The following is an 18,110-nucleotide window of genomic DNA, read 5'->3' on the forward strand; positions in this document are numbered from 1 at the left end:
TGGTAACCCACTTGGCTTTTGCCATTGCGAAAGTTTTAGCATGTTCTACTAGTGGCTTTACCTTTCCCTTTTTCTTGAAGACAATTCTTCACTTGTCTTTGGCCGCCGGGGTAGTTTTAGTAGGTTCTACTGGTGGCTTTACCTTTCCCTATTTTTTAGGACAATTCTTCACTACGTGGCTAGATAGGCCACTTTTTTAGGACAATTCTTCACTATGTGAGGAAGATCTTCAGTTATATCCATCTTCACATAAACTTGGGGGTTCTGTCATGGATTGAGAAACTATTCCTTTTCTACCCCCACAATCTCACCTAACCCTTTGCGCAAGGAGACATACTGGTTTCTTAGGGACAAGGGTAGGCCTAGCAACTTAACCCAAACTAGGGCTCGAGTGGATCTTATTTGTCAAGAAAGAATTTTGGTAATCAACTCTCCAAATAGAGTTGCTCATTTCTAATATTCCAAAGCCCTTGCTAAAGGGCTTTGACTACCATGTCGGCCTTTTCAAAAATTAATACAAAGTATCTCAAAAATCTAACATTGCGTAAAACCTCCCCTTTTGACCTAGTTCAGCTTGACCCATCTCAACCTCACCTAGGTTTTGTGACCACTACTTGGGGGACGGGAACTTGCAACAAGGAACTCCAACTAGCACATGCAATTCAATCAGACCACCAAATCTAGATGCAAATCCTCATCTATAACAAAAATACTCGTGCAACCAAGGGTTTCTATAGATGAAGGTGGCAAGCTCACATAAAAAATATTTTATCAATATCCTAGTGTGCCAGCAACATTTCCTTCTAGGATTTGGGCTGACCGAGCTTGTGGCACATTTGCTTCTTCAGCATAGTAACTTCATCACTGGCTTTGTGATAGGGTCTTCCTTTTTGGAGCTAAATAGAGACTTCTTAGATGAGCTCCACCTTTCTAGAGCTGGAATCACTAATATTGTTGCATGACTTGGGGAAAGGGACTAAGAAGAAGCCTCCTCTACTAGTCTAGAACATAGACATGTAATCGATCCTAGAGGTAGTGGGGTTTTGTCCACTTGATGTGGCACCGTGGCCTCTGGGAAATGACTCTCTATGGCTTCTTGCTACTGTTTCACCATGACTCTTGGATGGTGGCTCATCATCGAATCTATAAGGAAAGGGACAAAGCTTCCTTGCATCACAAAGTGGAGGGAAAGGAGAGTATCTCCTAGCTCTTTATCTTGTGCAAAAGGGGACCTAGAATTACTAGTGGACTTTTGTCAAAGGACATGACATCGCCATGTCTTGAGAAAGGAGTAACCCAATTTTTTCTTTGAGAGCTTGAGTGCCAAAGTCTATAGGGCAAAGGAAGGGGAGAAGATGGGATATCCCATCCAAGTTAGCCTCCATCCCCTCCTCCTAACATTTACAAGTCTATTTAAGGTGTGGAGACCAAATCAGCATGACTTACAAACCTATGTACAAACTATGCACTAATAGATGAGTACAAAAGATTGCTCACAAGAGAAGTCAGAGTCTGTTTTAAGGTATGGATACCAAGGCAAGCATGACTTAGAGGTATTGAGTGACTCCCAACTATGCCAAGTTGGTAAAGGCTAGAAGCGACCAGCTGCTCAAGGCAAGAATCATTTACCAGCTTGATCAAAGCTATTAGTTATTCCTAATCATAATCTTTCCAAAGAAATATGGCAAGTTGAGAGTCCATGTTGACTACCAAAAAGCTCAACAAATGGACCATCAAAGATGCATTCAAATTACCATTCATGGATACCATCCTAAATAAAACTAGCAAGGCATGAGATGTATTGATTAATATAGAGAATACAATGGTTATAATAAAATCACGTTGGCCAAATAAGACCTAGAAAAGACAACCTTCATCAATGAGTAGGGAGTATGGTCAAGTAAGATGATGCCATCCAAACTATGGAGATACATTGGGTATAATCAAATCATGAGAAGACTGAGAAAAGTATCAATAGCAAGAAGCACTATTAGCCGGAAAAGAAATTAGGACCAGAGGCTAGAGGCTAAGCATGGCGACGCTCAGGGGCCATAGAGGAAAGGAGAACATGAGGGCGAAACATTATCATGGGAGGGGAAAAGGAATTAGAAGGGGAGGGAATGAAGAGGGAGACTATGACACAAGGGGAAAGGGAGAGAGGGAAGAGAAGCATGTACATGATGGGAGGAGGAATGTAAAGATGGAGACATCAAGGGAAGAGGACCATGCTTTATTTTGAAAGGAAGGGAGGAAGAAATCAAAGTACTAGCTAGGTGGCTTTACAAGAATGAGCGTGTCTCATCAAGGAATAGCCCCCTCCTTTTATAGCCAAGAGAGAGGGTCTCTCCCAATAAATGCATCCTCCCACATGCATGGTGTGTGTGGAAGAGTCTCCCATGTGGGCTAGGCGGTTACGCACTCTCAATTGTGTGCGATAACGCTTGGCCACATTTTTTCACATATATCAACTCCCATATCCCAAGTCTATGATACTCCCTTGGTCTCTTTCCAACTTTATAATATGTTCAAACATTTAGGAGGACAAGTGGAGGATTGGCACAAGGAATCTTGCCACCTCATCCTACTTTCCCCATTGTTTAACTTGCATCCTTGGACTATCTATACCTCCCCCACATGGGCCTATCCTATATGGAGGGAATAACCCAATATAATATCCCTCTCCACCTATTTTGTATTACTTCTCCCATGGACTTTGAGCCATATCTCACTAAATGCAGCCTAGCTGGAGGGGTGGCACATGGAGGAGCCATGCCACCTTACATTTTATAATATTACTACCATGGATCACACCTTATGGGTCCTCTTACGTGGAAGGGTGGCAATGGTCATGCCCTGCCACCTCAACCCTGGGCCCTATGCACACCATATTTTATTATACTATTGCCACACATACAAACACACACACATATTAATGCCTTTTTCCTTAGACAAATTTATCCATAACAGTTCCCTCCCAGGCAGGGAATGCACAACATTTTCATGCCTAGGTCCATCACACACAAAGAAGGGCTTGAGATAACGCTTGTTGATCACCTTCCTGCCATATGGCTCATGCAGTTCCTGAACTTGTACAGACCCATTGCTACGTTCCTTGATGATTTTGTATGGACCAGTCCACAGTGGCAGAAACTTCTTATCCATTTGGTGGTCTAATCTGTTATCAAAGCATAGCACAATATCCCCCTCAGCAAAGTGTCTTTTCCATCCCTTGCAAATCTTATCATCCAAGCGGGCCTTTTGTCGATTCTTTTGAATCTCTGTTTGATGTAGGGCAAGGCATCGGGTTTCATCTAGCTTCTCAAGTTGCACCAACCGAGCCTCTACATGTTCATCTTTTGTCATCCTCTGTTCTTGTGCCAATCTCAAAGCTGGAATCTTTATCTCTAGTGGAAAAAACGACCTCAGTACCATATACCAACTCAAAAGGAGTGTGACCTGTAGATGTTTTATGAGTGATGTTGTAAGCCCATAATGCTTCTGTGACCTTCTGATCCCACTGGCTCCTGTTGCCTGTGGCCATTTTTCCCATGGTTTTACAAAGGAGGCCATTGGTTTGCTCTCCGTTTGACCCATGGATGCTGGATAATAGATGCTAGAAGTGCGATGATCAATACCCATGCGATCCATGAGTAACTCCACTGCTTCATTTAAGAATGGACTCCCATGGTCGGAGACTATTTCCATGGGTGTCCCAAACCTTGTGCAAATACGTTCAAATATGAAATTTGAAACTGCCTTACCATTTGCAGCAGGGAGGGCGATAGCTTTAGCCCACTTAGTGACATACTGAGCGGCTACCAAAAGATACTTCTTTTTGTGGGCAATCATGGCCAAGGGCCCAACAAAATCTATTCCCCACTTCTAAAACGGATGGATGGACATCACTGGGTGATGTTGCCCAGGATGCAAATCCTTCCTACCAAAGAATTGGCATGGTTCACAGGTTTTGCAATATAAAGTGACATCCTTGAACAAGGTTGGCCAATAGTATCCAGCATGTAAAATCTTCTTAGTTGTATAGTCACTGGCATAGTGGCCTCCACAAAATCCATCATGATAATGCTTCAATACGTTAGATACTTCATCTGCATCAATGGCCCATCTTAGTATCCCATCCATGCCTTGACGGTACAACACCCCATCAAAGAGGGTGTAGCGCCTACTATCTCTGCGGATCTTCTTTCTCTCATAGCTAGTACTTTCTAGAGGAAAGGAGAAAATAGTCAGAAACCTGTAGATATCGACATACCATGGATCCCCCACTTCTATGGCTGCTACAAGGGTTACATCGAGGCACTCCTCTAAATCAATCAAAGCATTCTTCAAGTTGAAACAACCCCCTTTTACAATTTTGAAAGAAAAATCTTCTTGTAGAACTGCCAACCATTTGGCCAACCGGCCCATGGGATTTGGTGATTGAAGAACCTGCTTTGCAAGACCATTGCTAGAGATTATAATGAAGGACTTTTGAGCCACATAATGCTTAAATTTCTTAATGCAGAAAACCAAATACAAGGCATGCTTGTCAGTCTCTGAGTAGCGTCGTTCGGTGTCAAGCAATTGTCGAGAAGCAAATCGAACGAGATACATGAACCGATCCTCCCCTTGCTGGAGAAGAATACTTGCCAGAGTGTGCTCATCAAACCCAAGATTGATATAGAAAGTCTTTGACCAATCTGGATTGTGTAGAATGGGTTCTGAAGCCAGAGCATTCTGGATTTGTGCAAACCCATGATCACAATCGTCATCCCAAGAGAAATCAACCCCATCTTTTAATAGCATAGTCATGGGTCATGTCAAAGCAGCATATTGATCAATGAAGCGGCGATAGTATCCCGCTAGATTGACAAATGAGTGTACTTGACGTTTGGTTGTTGGCAGGGAGAGCTTGAGGATGGCTTCTACCTTCTCGGGGTCAGGCTTGACACCCTCGGATGAGACAATATGTCCCAGTAACCTCCCTTGAGTGGCTCCAATGGTCCATTTCTCCAGGTTGATATTGCCATTCGCATCATTGAACCTTTGGAAGGCCAACCTAACCTTCATGACGTGCTCCTTACATGACGAGAATATACAAAAATCATCTAAAAACACCTCCAAGAAATCCCCCAAATAAGGAGCAAACACCATTTGCATAAATCTTTGAAAGGTAGCAGGAACATTGGTGAGGCCAAATGGCATTACTTTGAATGCAAATGTCCCCCAGGGCATGGCAAATGTGGTTTTAAGCACATCTTCTTCGGCAATTCTGATTTGATAAAACCCAGAGTAACCATCACAGAAAGTATACATCTCATGACCACTTAACTTCTCAAGAATGAGGTCTTGAAAGGGAAGAGGATGATGGTCCCTCTTGGTGGCTGCATTGAGTTTCTTATAGTCGATGCAGACCCGCCACTTGTTGTTTTTCTTTGGGTTGACTACCACTGGTGAAACCCATTCAGTATTGTGAACCGGAACAATAAACCCAGCTTCTACAAGCTTCTGCAACTCCGAGCGCAAAGCATCGGTTTGTAGGGGTCCTAATCTCCGATACTTCTGAGCCACAGGCTTCGCATCAGGCTTCAGCTCTATCTTGTGCTCTATGGTAGTCACATGGCGAAGGTGGTGGTAGCTAGTTGCAAAGAGGCCAGGGAAATCTTTGAACATTTCTAGGAACTCGTCTTTCTCACTTGGAGTGAGGTCTGGAAAAAGCATAGAATTAAGCTATTGAGGACTAATTGTTACCTTTTCTACACGTGGTAGGGTCGGAGACACCCCCATCATGTAAACTTCTTCCTCTGAGAACTCCTCCCCCCCGTCTGATTCTTCCATTGATTCAGACACTGAGGATGAGAGAGTATCATTGTCTTGCTCCTCTTCTTCTTCTGGTTCCGTGGAACCTGGTTGCATCGGGATCTTCTCCTTAGAAGCACCAAAAGACATGTATCCTGTCTTCCAACAGTTGACTGCATCACTCTTTCTCAACCATGGTCTCCCGAGTATGGCTGGGTAACTCCTACCTGTATCTTCAATGTCCACTACATAGAAATTGACGGTGGCGGTCAACCCATTGACAGTGATGGGCAAATCCTCAATGACTCCTAGGGTGGCGAGTCGTCGACCATCTGCTACCTTGATTCGAGTGGAGGAACACCTTGTACATTTCAAATTCAATTTCTTCATGATTCGGGGCACCATGATATTACATGCAACTCCCCCATCAACACACACATTTTTGGCATGGCAATTATCTATGATGACATCGACTGTATGTGGGTGCCGATCGATTTCTTTAGAGATAGAAGATACCTCTCTTACCTTTCCCTTTTTCTTGTTCCTCCTTGTTGAGAGCCCTTGCTACAGCTCACATCTCTCCTTAGGTCTTAATGCTATTAGTTGAGGGAGCATGATGCTCAAAGAATGATGAGCAAGGTCTTGAACGACCGAATAGTCTTCTTGCCTCGAGGCGATGGGAAAATCCGAGGGCAACCACTTACTCCTGCGAGATCTTTTAGTCCTCTATTAGTGGGTCTGCCATCTTAGCATCTGAGGGCTCTGAGAAGGACACCTTCTTCCTGGGGTGGGCTAGTCCACGGTTTAGAGAGGGGTCCGAGGAGGTACGACTTCTTTTCCTGAGGTCAAGGATCTCTACATCAAAATCCTCAGTGCCAGATTCACTTAGAAGATTCACCCTTGGAATATTGGGACATTTCGTGCGATAATGACCTTTTTGGTGGCACTCATAGCATACAACATTAGCTCGGTCTCTTGGAGGGCAGTTGGCTTGATTTCTGATGCCCACCATCTCAAGCTGAAGATCATTCAGGGCCTTGGCTAGGTCATTGACTTCGGGTTCTTTTGCAGGAGGGGCCTCTTTAGCTGGAGGGGCTGAGGGAGTAGAAAGGAGGGGGGCTCGTGGGCGAGGCTGGGAAAATCTTTGAGGCGGGGGGTGAGAATATACACCTTGTTGAGGGTAAGCATCTAAGGGAGGACCATACATTTGAGGTGGAGGTGGTGGATACATCCCTGATGAGGGGTGGGGGTATGCCCTTGAGTTAGACCCCCCAGGTTGTTGTTGCAAGAATTGAGGGGGTTGCGGAGGGACAATCGTCTTCTTTGAAGCGGGATCAGAGTGAACTTTATCAAACTTTTGAGCAATCTCATTTGCTAGCACCAGAGTTTTTGGATTCTCCCATTTAAGCTTGAGGCGGAATTCGTCATTTGCTCCTGCTACAAAGTAGCCCAGCACATGTTGAGTCATTCCAGCTCGAAATCTGGCATTGTCCTCCTGTGTGGCAATTAAACGCAGTCTAGGAGCATGGCTGCTCGATCCACATATCGACACATCGTCTCACCTTTTGACTGCTTCAAGTTTGCCACCTGTAGGTACACATTCTCCGGCTCCTCTTCTTTGCCGAAATACTCAATCATCGCTACTGTCAACCTTGGCCAGCTTTGGTGAATGTCTTCGGCCTGCTTCTCATACCACACTTGAGCCAAAACCTCTAGAAATGTGGGAAGAACCAACAGCCATCTGTCTTCAGTAAGAAAGTTGAGAGAAACACAACGGCGCTTGAAGGCCATAAGATACTCATTTGGATTTTCTTCGACCTGTCCACAAAATACAGGAATGTCAGCCATGCTTGGAAAATGGAAAAGAGAGAGAGACGAAATGAGGCTTATCTATGGGCAAACAATGGAAAGAGGTAGATTGAACTGAAAATCAGGTGAAGATACATCCACAAAGCACACATAGGTAGGGTAGGGTGTGACTGGTGTATTGTGAAATACTACACGGGAAGAATTTTCAGCATAGAATAGCTCATAGACAATCTTAAAAGGACCAACCCTCATGATATTACAGCCATCTTTACAAGCGAGGGTTAGCGATGCAGCGCTGCATGAGGTTGTTCATCAAGGCAAACAAGAATGCCATGACAAATGTCAACAGTTGGAGAGCTTGCACATCACTTTCAGCTTCTTCCAGCTCTTGTAGTCGCCATGCTATTTCTTCAAGGGGTGTGCGGTCTGGCATCCTTCTTTTGATCAATGTCCTTGAGGACCTTTCTGATGATCTTCCGAAGTCGGTAAACTCGTATCAAGTATGCCCAACACTTAGTTTCATGATGACCACAACCTTTGCATTCCTTACAAATGATACATCCTCCTTCATGGCTTGCAGCTTTATTGGGGTGGTGCTTCCACTCGCGTCATGCGTGATTGAAGTACAAGTTTCACGTGCCAAGAAATCAGCAACTATATTTTGAGCTCGAGGGATATGCTGAATTTTAACCTCTTCAAATTGTTAGCACAGTGTTGAGAGTTCACGTGATCATGTGTGCATAGCACCATCACGTGATCATATGTGCATAGCACTAACCTTATAGAGTGTTATAAAGGAAAGGGTTAGATTCCCGAACCCGAACCCTAAAAGGGTTTGTATATATTCTATTTTTTCAACTAAATCTAGTGTACAATTAGTCATTTGTGGTGTGCTCTCTAGCTGTGCCCTCTCTCCTCATCTCCACTCTTCTCCTCTCCCCTCTTCATATTTTGTCATGGTATCAGAGCATGGTTCTGCCTTCCGCTGAGGCACCATCCTTCTTGTGAGAGAGATTGTGAGATTGAGAGTCCTCTTGAGTGATTGTGAGATCCTTCCCTTCACTTCCGTTAAGAGAAATTTTTGTTCATGTGAAAATTTCCGTCCATGAGAGATTTTCGTTAATCTCCTTCCATTTGATTCATTGTTTGTGAGAGAGTTCTTTGAGTGTGATCTTCGTTCGAGAGGAAGAGATCTATATTTATTCGTCGTAAGGAATAGAATTTCCATCGAATTCTAGTCATTCTATCTCTGAGAGAAAGGGAGAGACCTTGCTTGTGTGAGAGAGAGAGATTCTCATTTTTTTGTGTCCTCTCAGAGGTTATTTGTAGGGAGGTTCTGTTCTCCTTCAACCTTAATTCAACAAAGCAATAGAGCTAAGGCGCCTCAACCGGCAAGCTCCTTCTCTACAAGCTGCAAGCTCCGACAAGGGCTACAAAACCTATCCTTCGTATGCAGTTACTAGCCTCTCCTATAGCTCAAAGTGGCTCTTCTATAGCTTCAACTACAGTGAGCCAGTGACTCGTATGCAACGTCTTCCATCGCTCCAGCTTCAGACTCCTCATGGGGTCGATGATGCATGGCATTAAAAGCTGCATTGACGCATCTGAACCTAGCACTTTAAAATGAATTAAGAAAATAACTAACTTCATTGATTTTCATCACTTCTATGATGATAGGTATAGCATAGATTATTTTATCTCATAGTAGATTCAACACCACAAAGACAACTGATTCCTTGCCCAAACTCACTTGACTAATTCCTATTGGAGTCAACACTTTTGCTTGCATTGGTTTCACACTCATTACGTATCCAAAATCTAAGCATCTAAAATATATTGAGGAGATTTCATAGTATACAAAGATATGGACATTGTTTGAATGGGCAACTCACATCTTGTTCATTTTGCACTTCATCATCATAAAGCCATATTGGCTAGTTTTCTTGCATTTTGTGCACTTTTTAAGCCTTGTAAATCCTATAGGCCATTCCTCACATCTTTTTGGTAATGTTGTATTTTCTATCTTCACAAGTAGAGCAAATTGCAATTCACACAGGTAGCATTTTCATAGGCACTTTGAGTAGTATTTGCATCATGTTTACATCTAGCAACATCAACTTGGAGGCATTTGCTAAGCTAGACAAATCCAACTATGGTCCTTGGAGATATCAATGGAAATAATATTTTTTCAACAAGATGGAAGGATTATGTAGGTGCATCTATACCGAAACCATCAAGTGTTATCATAGCAGATTGTGCGATTACCCAAGCATAGAGGAAAATGGGATAAGAAAGATAAGTACTGCTACCATTCGATCAAGCTAAACTATTCAAGGTGTCATGCTTGGACAATTGAACATGTTCAAGACATCCAAAGTAGCATGGGATGTGTTCTCAAACCTTTATGAGTCAAGAACACTTCTAGAACTACGATAGCCAAAAGCTAGATCAATGAAAGATTTTACAATAGCAATGAATGTGATCAGCTTACGTACTCAGAATTAAAGGCATCAATAATCAACTTGCAGATGATTTCGTCCATAATACTGCTATTCACAAGAAATTTCCCTCACTTGGAGAGCAGAGCAGGGGTAGATGAGAGCACTATAGCAAAATGCCAAATGCCAGGGATCTTATATTTTAATCAAGTGAGTAAGCATCTATAGTGTCAAACAAAGGTAGAAGTAGATGTAGATTATCTCAAAGAAGTGAACACTAGCATCAATAGCAGCATTAGCATCAGCAACATAACCATTAGCATGAACATCTAAGAGAAACTAATGTAAATAGAGGAAGATTTTCAAGAAGAGGAAATGCATCTAGTAATATGTCAAACATACAATGCAGAGGAAATTTGTCAAACATACATGTAGGACTTTCAAGAAGAGGAAATGCATCTACTAATATGTCAAACATACAATGCAGCTGCTATCATAAGTTTGGACATTATAAAAGAGATTGTTGCAAGTAGCAATATGACCAAGGAGATCAATTTAATAGCAATAGAGGAAATTTCCACAGAAAAGAAAACCATCATGGTGGAGAAGTCAAAAATATTTTGATATCTCCTCCACCCCTCCTCCTCCACCTGTACCCCTCCACAATTGGTCCACCATTCTCCTCCACCTTCCCTCCACCCTCCTCCGCCACCAGCTCTTCTCTACCATTACTACACCACTTCTCCTCCACATTCCCTCCACCACCACTTTTCCTTCAACACTCCTCCACCTCCTGTCTCCTCCTCTTCTTCCTTCTCCTCCTCTGTTCTCCTACTCCTACTTTCCTTCCCCCAAATCCTCCTCCCCTCCTTGCCCTCCTCCTCCCAACTCCTCTTGTCCTCTCCCCCCTTTCTCCTCCAATTTGTCCTCCTCTTCCTGCCCTCCCTTCTCCTCCTCATCCTCCCTCTCCTCCCAAGTATGCCTCTCCTCCTCCTCCTCCCTTCTCCTCCTCCCACTATTCAATTGTTCTCAACCCTTAACCCTTTGTATCCATGAACGAGACTAGCTACCTACTCCTCCATGTTGTAACTCTTTCTCAATATTAAATTGTTACTAAACCCTAAAAATCTTCCTCAACCTTAATCCTCTAGCTAGATTTCTCAACCCTATTCTCCTTCTAAAATCTAAAGACATTTTCTAAATCCTTAAACCCCTATGAAGATGAGAACCTTCATCAAACCCCATGAACAATACTTCTTCCCCACCCAAGCTAATACAAGAATTAATTTTCCCGCTTAAGCCAATATCTCTCACCAAAAATTACTTGAGGATCTATTTTACACTTGTCAACATCTATGCTAAATGAGAACGACATAATCAAACATGACAAAACCTCAAATTTTGTAAGGAGAGGAAAAGTAACAACATTTTGGTGCCATTATTTGGGATTGAGCTACAGTCCCTTATGTAATAAGGCAAGAATATTTACCCCCTGTACTTGCTTCCTCTACCTCCATGGGGTAGTGGAGTTAAACCTATGGCAACAAAGGTCAAAAGCATAGTTAAGTGTAGCTTGGGCTTAAATGTATTTATAATGGATCTAATAGGATAGAGAGATCCAAATTATTCCCTAGAAAGTATCTCAAATACTTGCAAAATCATGATTTAGAGAGAACCAAATCAAAATTAGAGAGAGGAAGACTACAACCTATAGTTTTTGAATTGTCATACACTTTGTGTGTGACCTACATTGTGTGTAGAGACCTTTACATACACTTTGGATTGTGACCTAGAATTTATGTAGAGACTATTGGCATACACTTTGTAATGTGACCTACATTTTATGTGGAGACCAAAACTCAAGAACAATCATTAGAAAGAAGCTCGCACTCCTTGGGGCTTAGTGTTCATTTCATTTCAAGTGTTCTTGTGCTTCATCTCCTTGTGTCCATGATTTGACTCTACAAGAAATGCAAACACAAAGTGAAATAGAACCCCTTCTTCCAAAACTAAGATCTAATACCAATAATGTGCATAGCAAGTATAATACTCACTCTAAGATGCTCTCAAGAAACCAAAACAATTGATTAAACATAGGATAAACAAAATATGCAAAATTATTTCAAGAAAAGGAATGGATAGAGAAACCCCTCAATAAAATTTAGAAGTCCATTGTGGGTAGCAAACATAGGATTGTCAAAAAATGGAAAATTAATTCAAGAAAGGGAATGGAGGTAAGAAACCCTCAATACGAGTTAGAAATCCATTGTGGGCAAAAAATGTACGATAGATAAAAAATGCAATACTATTTCAAGAAAGGGAATGGAGGTAAGAGACACTCAATACAAGTTAGAAGTCCACTATGGGCTGCAAACTAGTCAAATGGAGATGAGCATGTACACTAAACTCAAATTTATTTGTAGACCCTCTTGCTAGAATGTGGGATCATTGATATGGTGAGGGATAATTGCTAGAGTGAGTTGTATAGGCTCTCCAAGACAGATCAAGACCTTCTTCTTAGATTGCCACCATTTTTCTCACCAACCCTTGAAATCTAGCAATTAGAGGTCAATCAGAGTTAGATGAATAGTTTAATATCCCACCATGCATCTACAAGATCCATTTGTTGTTGATAACGTAGAGTGATGTATAAGCTTCATTTATTTTGAAGAAAGTATATGTATCCAATCGTAGGATTCTAAAGTAGGCAGCCTTTAATTGGGTAGTTAGGTTTATGGATCCTCCTACAATGAAGGGGCTATCTCCCAAAAACGGGGAAATTTGCAATGTCACATAGTTTAGCTCAATTGAGGAAATGCTCCTAGATACCATTTCATCAAGTCTTGTATTTTCTACTATAATCTTGGTTTTTCCTAAATCATCATGATGGGCAAATGGCAAGGCCTTCATTACAAAGTGGCCCAGTGAAGAACTTTTAGCTAGATAACCAAGTCTTTGAACATGTATTGGTTTACTATGGTTGGTCCAATGACCAACAAATGATCCAAGGATTACTAGGCATGGATAATGAATTACTCTAGGACCCCATGAAAATAGACCTTACAAATCATTCACCTTGGTTGCGTGGTCCTAGAATAGCAAACCAAAAGAAGGACAATTTTGCCTACTACAACTTAGTGACATGAAATCATGGATTCAATGATGGATCCACGTGTATGTAGACTATAACACTCACTCAAATATGCTTTCAAGAACCAAAACCAACTTATGTAATAGAAATATAGACCAAAATTGTAACATTTTTACTCAAGTAAGGGACTGGAGGGAAGAAACCCTTAATACAATCTAAAAGTCCACTATTACTCAAGAAAGGAAATGGATAGAAGACACACTCAATAAAATCTAGCAGTCACTATGGATAGAAAACTATTTGAATGGAGAAGAATGTATATACCAAAATGACTCATGTGTTGTGGTAGGGTTGTGGTAGGATCTTGAATTCCTTTCTAAACCCTCATGTTGGAGTGGGGGATCACTAATATGAATATAGGCTCTCCAAGTTGGGTAGCGAGCTCCTCCATAGGCTACCACCATCTATATCACAACCCCAAAAACCTAGCAATAAGGGTTAAGAAAATAGCTAAAGATCCACCCCACATCTATGAGATTCTCAAGTGAGGATGTAGAGCGATATTTCATATTAATTTAATCTAAAGGACATAGGAAGATTTAATGGTAGGATATGGAGTAGGTAGCCTCAAAGTGGGGTAGGTTTTTGGAGCCTCCTATAGTCAATAAGTAATTTCTATGTATGGGGGAAGTCTACAGATGCTAGATAGTTGAGCTCATTTGAGGGAATCCTCTTGGCTACCACTTTAATAATTTGTGGAATACCTACCATAATGTCTTTGACTTGAATCATCATGATGTAAACATGGCATCTCTTACTATGGATGTTCCAATTACCCATATAATGATCCAACCATGACACTTTTTGAATCCGAATCATCATGATGTACACATGGCATCTCTTACTATGGATGTTCCAATTACCCATATAATGATCCAACCATGACACTTTTTGAATCCGCACACCAAGGCCACATAAATTGTTGCAGCAGACAACAATAAACAAGCATTCCACCCCAAAAACATACCATGCTAATGACAAAAATTCTCCCTTAGTTCTTCTTGAAACCAGTCAAACTATTGTCTCATAGACAAGACCATGCCCAACAATGCATCCAAATGCCTCACAATATCCCCTCTACTGACCCACTACACATAGGAAAATCCTCTTCGTAGTCCTCCCTTCCACCCACACTCATGTAAAGGGAAGATACGTACCCACCCCAAATCCTGACAAAATAACTAAAGCATTCCAAATAAATTATTGACCTTATCTTGTGATGCAATTGATAAGGCAACTATATCATCAAAAAACATTTGTGAATAGATTTGCATTTTATATATCAACTTCAAACCCTCAATTCTGGTGTCAACCAAGACCTTTCCTGAGCAATCTAGTTAATGGTATAATACTAGTACCAAAAGCAAGATAGCACCCATGGCTAGGCCTTGTGGCACAACCATCCCAACAAAGACACTCCCAACTACATCAAACCCTACCAATGTAATCTCATTGAATCCTATCATACTATTTCTCTAGGTTAAATCCAAATCTAGAGAAAATAAAACATTCAAAATATTTTCAAAGATATCTCTTCACAAACCTCTATTCACCATTGACATACATATTACTTTGATCCTCAAAGCTAGGGCCTTAGCTACAATTTTATAAGAAGTATTCAACGTTGTAATACGATGCAAGTCCCCCACCTTCAATCTACTTTGTCACTTTGGGAAAAGTTTCACCAAGCATTCCATCCTTAGAGAGTGAGAGTGACCCCTTATGAACCATTTCATTTTCCATCTCAACTAGATCTTGCTTCACAACATTTTTAAAGGCCACAAAGAATTTGACAGGAAATTCATTTAGGCTCATAGATTTCTCCTTTTCCATAGAACTTAAAGCCTCCACAATTCTTTCACAGATAAGGCCTAGCTAGCCCAAAACATTGGACCCAAGAGACCCAATTTCCCACATTCAAGAGCACTACATACATTTTATGCTCCCAATCATTATATCTAGGCTACGATTTGACCCAAGTATTTCCTCAAAATGTTGAAAATATGCTAAAACTAGTAACTAGGACACCATTGTTATCTCGCACACCTGATCCACCACCTTCCTAATATGATTTATTTTAACAATGTGGAAAAAGAAATGAGAGGGATGATCACATTTTCCAACAAGATTTTCCTACTGTTCAGCCTAACATCATCAACTTTTTCATAGTCCCACACATTTCAGAGCCTCATCTACCTCAATAATCGAATTGCCCACTATTGGGTCCTTTAGAAATTCTATAAGGTCCACATACAACTTCTCTCCACTCAACACCATGTTACCTACCTCCATTCACTTAGCAAGTTTAAACCCCCTATCCCATTGTGCAACACACCTCATAACACCGTTGATATCCCATCGCACCGTAGGTAAGGATTAACCCCCTAACGATCGACAATAATTTCATATCTTCACAATACAAGCACAAAATTCCTTAATAGATGCTTCTTATCAAATTTGAATAGTATATCCAAAGATCTACTAGACATGACAAGAATGAATAACCATCATTTCATAGAGGTAAATGATCTAATAAGATAGAGTTGAATAGGTAGTAGTCCTTTATTATTGCCTTCATCCACATGGACCACATAAGCAGGCAAGAGAGTGTCCTACTTGTGGAGAGGCAAGATATAGAGTAGATCTCAAAACTTTGGATCTCCTCTTATTGTTCTAGGAAAACCCACTCAAACTCACAAGGTTGACCTCTTCACAATCTACAAGCTCCCAAGATAGCACCAAATCTTCCCATTCCTTAGATTCCATCACAAGAAAATCCCTCCTACCATGTGACCCAGAGGCACTTCTCTCAGTCATTCCAATCTCCCCGCATGGACCAATTCTACGCCATCATCATTTCTCCAAAGGATTTCTACAACTCAACACTCTCATTAGCCCTATTTGGAGCATACAACAAACTACATTAAACACAACATGCACATAGGAGATCTCAACTATCAAGAGATGCCTCTCCAAGCCCCTAAACAACCCCACACTTGCAAGTGTCAACTGATCAAAATACTTATGCCTCCATCATGTTCACTTCATCCATTTTTTATGGACATTATCCATCAAGATAGAGGGAAGAATGGAGATGGAATCCTCATATATTTGTTTCCTAAGTTAGCATAGCCTTCTATGTTATCCAATTCTCACTCTTAATAAATGACATTCGTCAAGGTAGAGGGATGAAAGAAGAAGGAATGATCACATGTTTTGTATGTGCTTAGTGTATGCTTGTGTCTTTATTCATGCCTACTTCATTCATTCTCGGTGGACAGCCATTCACAAACACATCAAACCCTAGATTCTAAAACATTTGCCAAATTAAATCCTCCTCCCACCACCTAATCTCCTACAATAGTATGATGATCACCTTATCCTCACAAATCACTCTTAAGAAACCTCTCTGCTTCCCCCTACTACAACATCCCTGTCAGATTCCATGACAAAATGACCACCATTGACAACTTAGGTAATCAGATATCCACTCCCCCAAAAATTTCAATCCTATTGTGGCAAAACCTTGTATGCATCATGAAAAAAATGAAACCTCTTGACCTTCTTACTCCAAATACTATGCACCTTAATGCATTTAGGAACCATTATTGGAGAATGAGACCCTTGGGAACATTTCCAACCTCCCCAATGCTTCTTTTGATGCAAGTCATCACAAGGAGTTTAAAGCATGACTTCATCTTCACCACCCATAGACATTCAACAACACGAAATCAAATCATCCACATTTGAGACAAGATGTGACACCTAGCTAGAATCCACCACCCCAAACTCAACACATTTAAGACTCAAGAGAGAGCTCACCCTTCAAGGGAGTATTACCAAAGATCAAGCAAGGAAAAGCGAGCTCGCTCAATAAAGCGAGCGTGATTAAACAACAGGCAAGCAAGCAGCCCTTGATCCACTATATGATTAATCAAATTTCATTGGAGAGAGGAGTCATGCCCCAAAATGATATTGCTTCCCTCCTTCCTTCTCATGCTATCACATTAGACTCATTATGGAGAGAGATTCAATAGTATATAAAATATATGATTCACAAAAACAAAGACTACTTAGAGGGCACATTTTTCGAATTGCATATCTCCTTCCTTCTCATATATTTACATTACAATAAATTTGGCAAACAAACACATAGTGGTACTGAATATGAGATTTGAAAAAGAACTAACATTGCACACAAGTTTTACATTACATATCATGCCTACCATGCTTATATGATTACATATTCCATACATGCATCATGAAGACAAATATCAGGCTACACATATCCTTCCTACCCATACTTGGTATCTTCCTCCATACACCCATCCAAAGAAAAGGAGTAGCCTACACATTATATTAAATACCTTTCTCTCCTTACTTTCACACTGAAATCCTTATGGAGAGACAACAACATAGGAGTAAGTAGAATATAGCCAAAACGTGCTCATACTCTACATGTACATATCATGCCTTCCATGTTTGCAGAAGTACATCTTCCAAACATCTGATCCAAAAAATGGAAGGCATGTAGAGAAAAAAAGCACATTACATCTATTGCATCTTCTACTATTCACATTAAAGGCTGACATATCCTGCCTCTAATGCTTGCAGAAGTATATCCTTACTTCCATTACAAAAACATAGAAGGATCCCTACCTCTATAATCTGCATGTTCAGCAAAGAACAACAGAATGTCTTTCACATCATCTAGTCTATGGAAGATGGATTTCTTTTTCTAGCCAGTGCTTGAAACAACTCAATCTTAGTCAACACTACTTGATGCATAAACTAATGCACTGTATCACTCAATCCTAGCACTACAATGAACACAAAGTATATGTGCTTGCAAGGCATATAAGGAGTTTTACTTGTCTCCCTTTGAGTAAAATGAAGACATGTACAACGTGGGAATT

Source organism: Dipteris shenzhenensis, chromosome 18 (assembly GCF_047967505.1).
Source record: "Dipteris shenzhenensis isolate YYH24624 ecotype China chromosome 18, Dip_SZ_1.0, whole genome shotgun sequence".
Lineage (NCBI taxonomy): Eukaryota > Viridiplantae > Streptophyta > Polypodiopsida > Gleicheniales > Dipteridaceae > Dipteris > Dipteris shenzhenensis.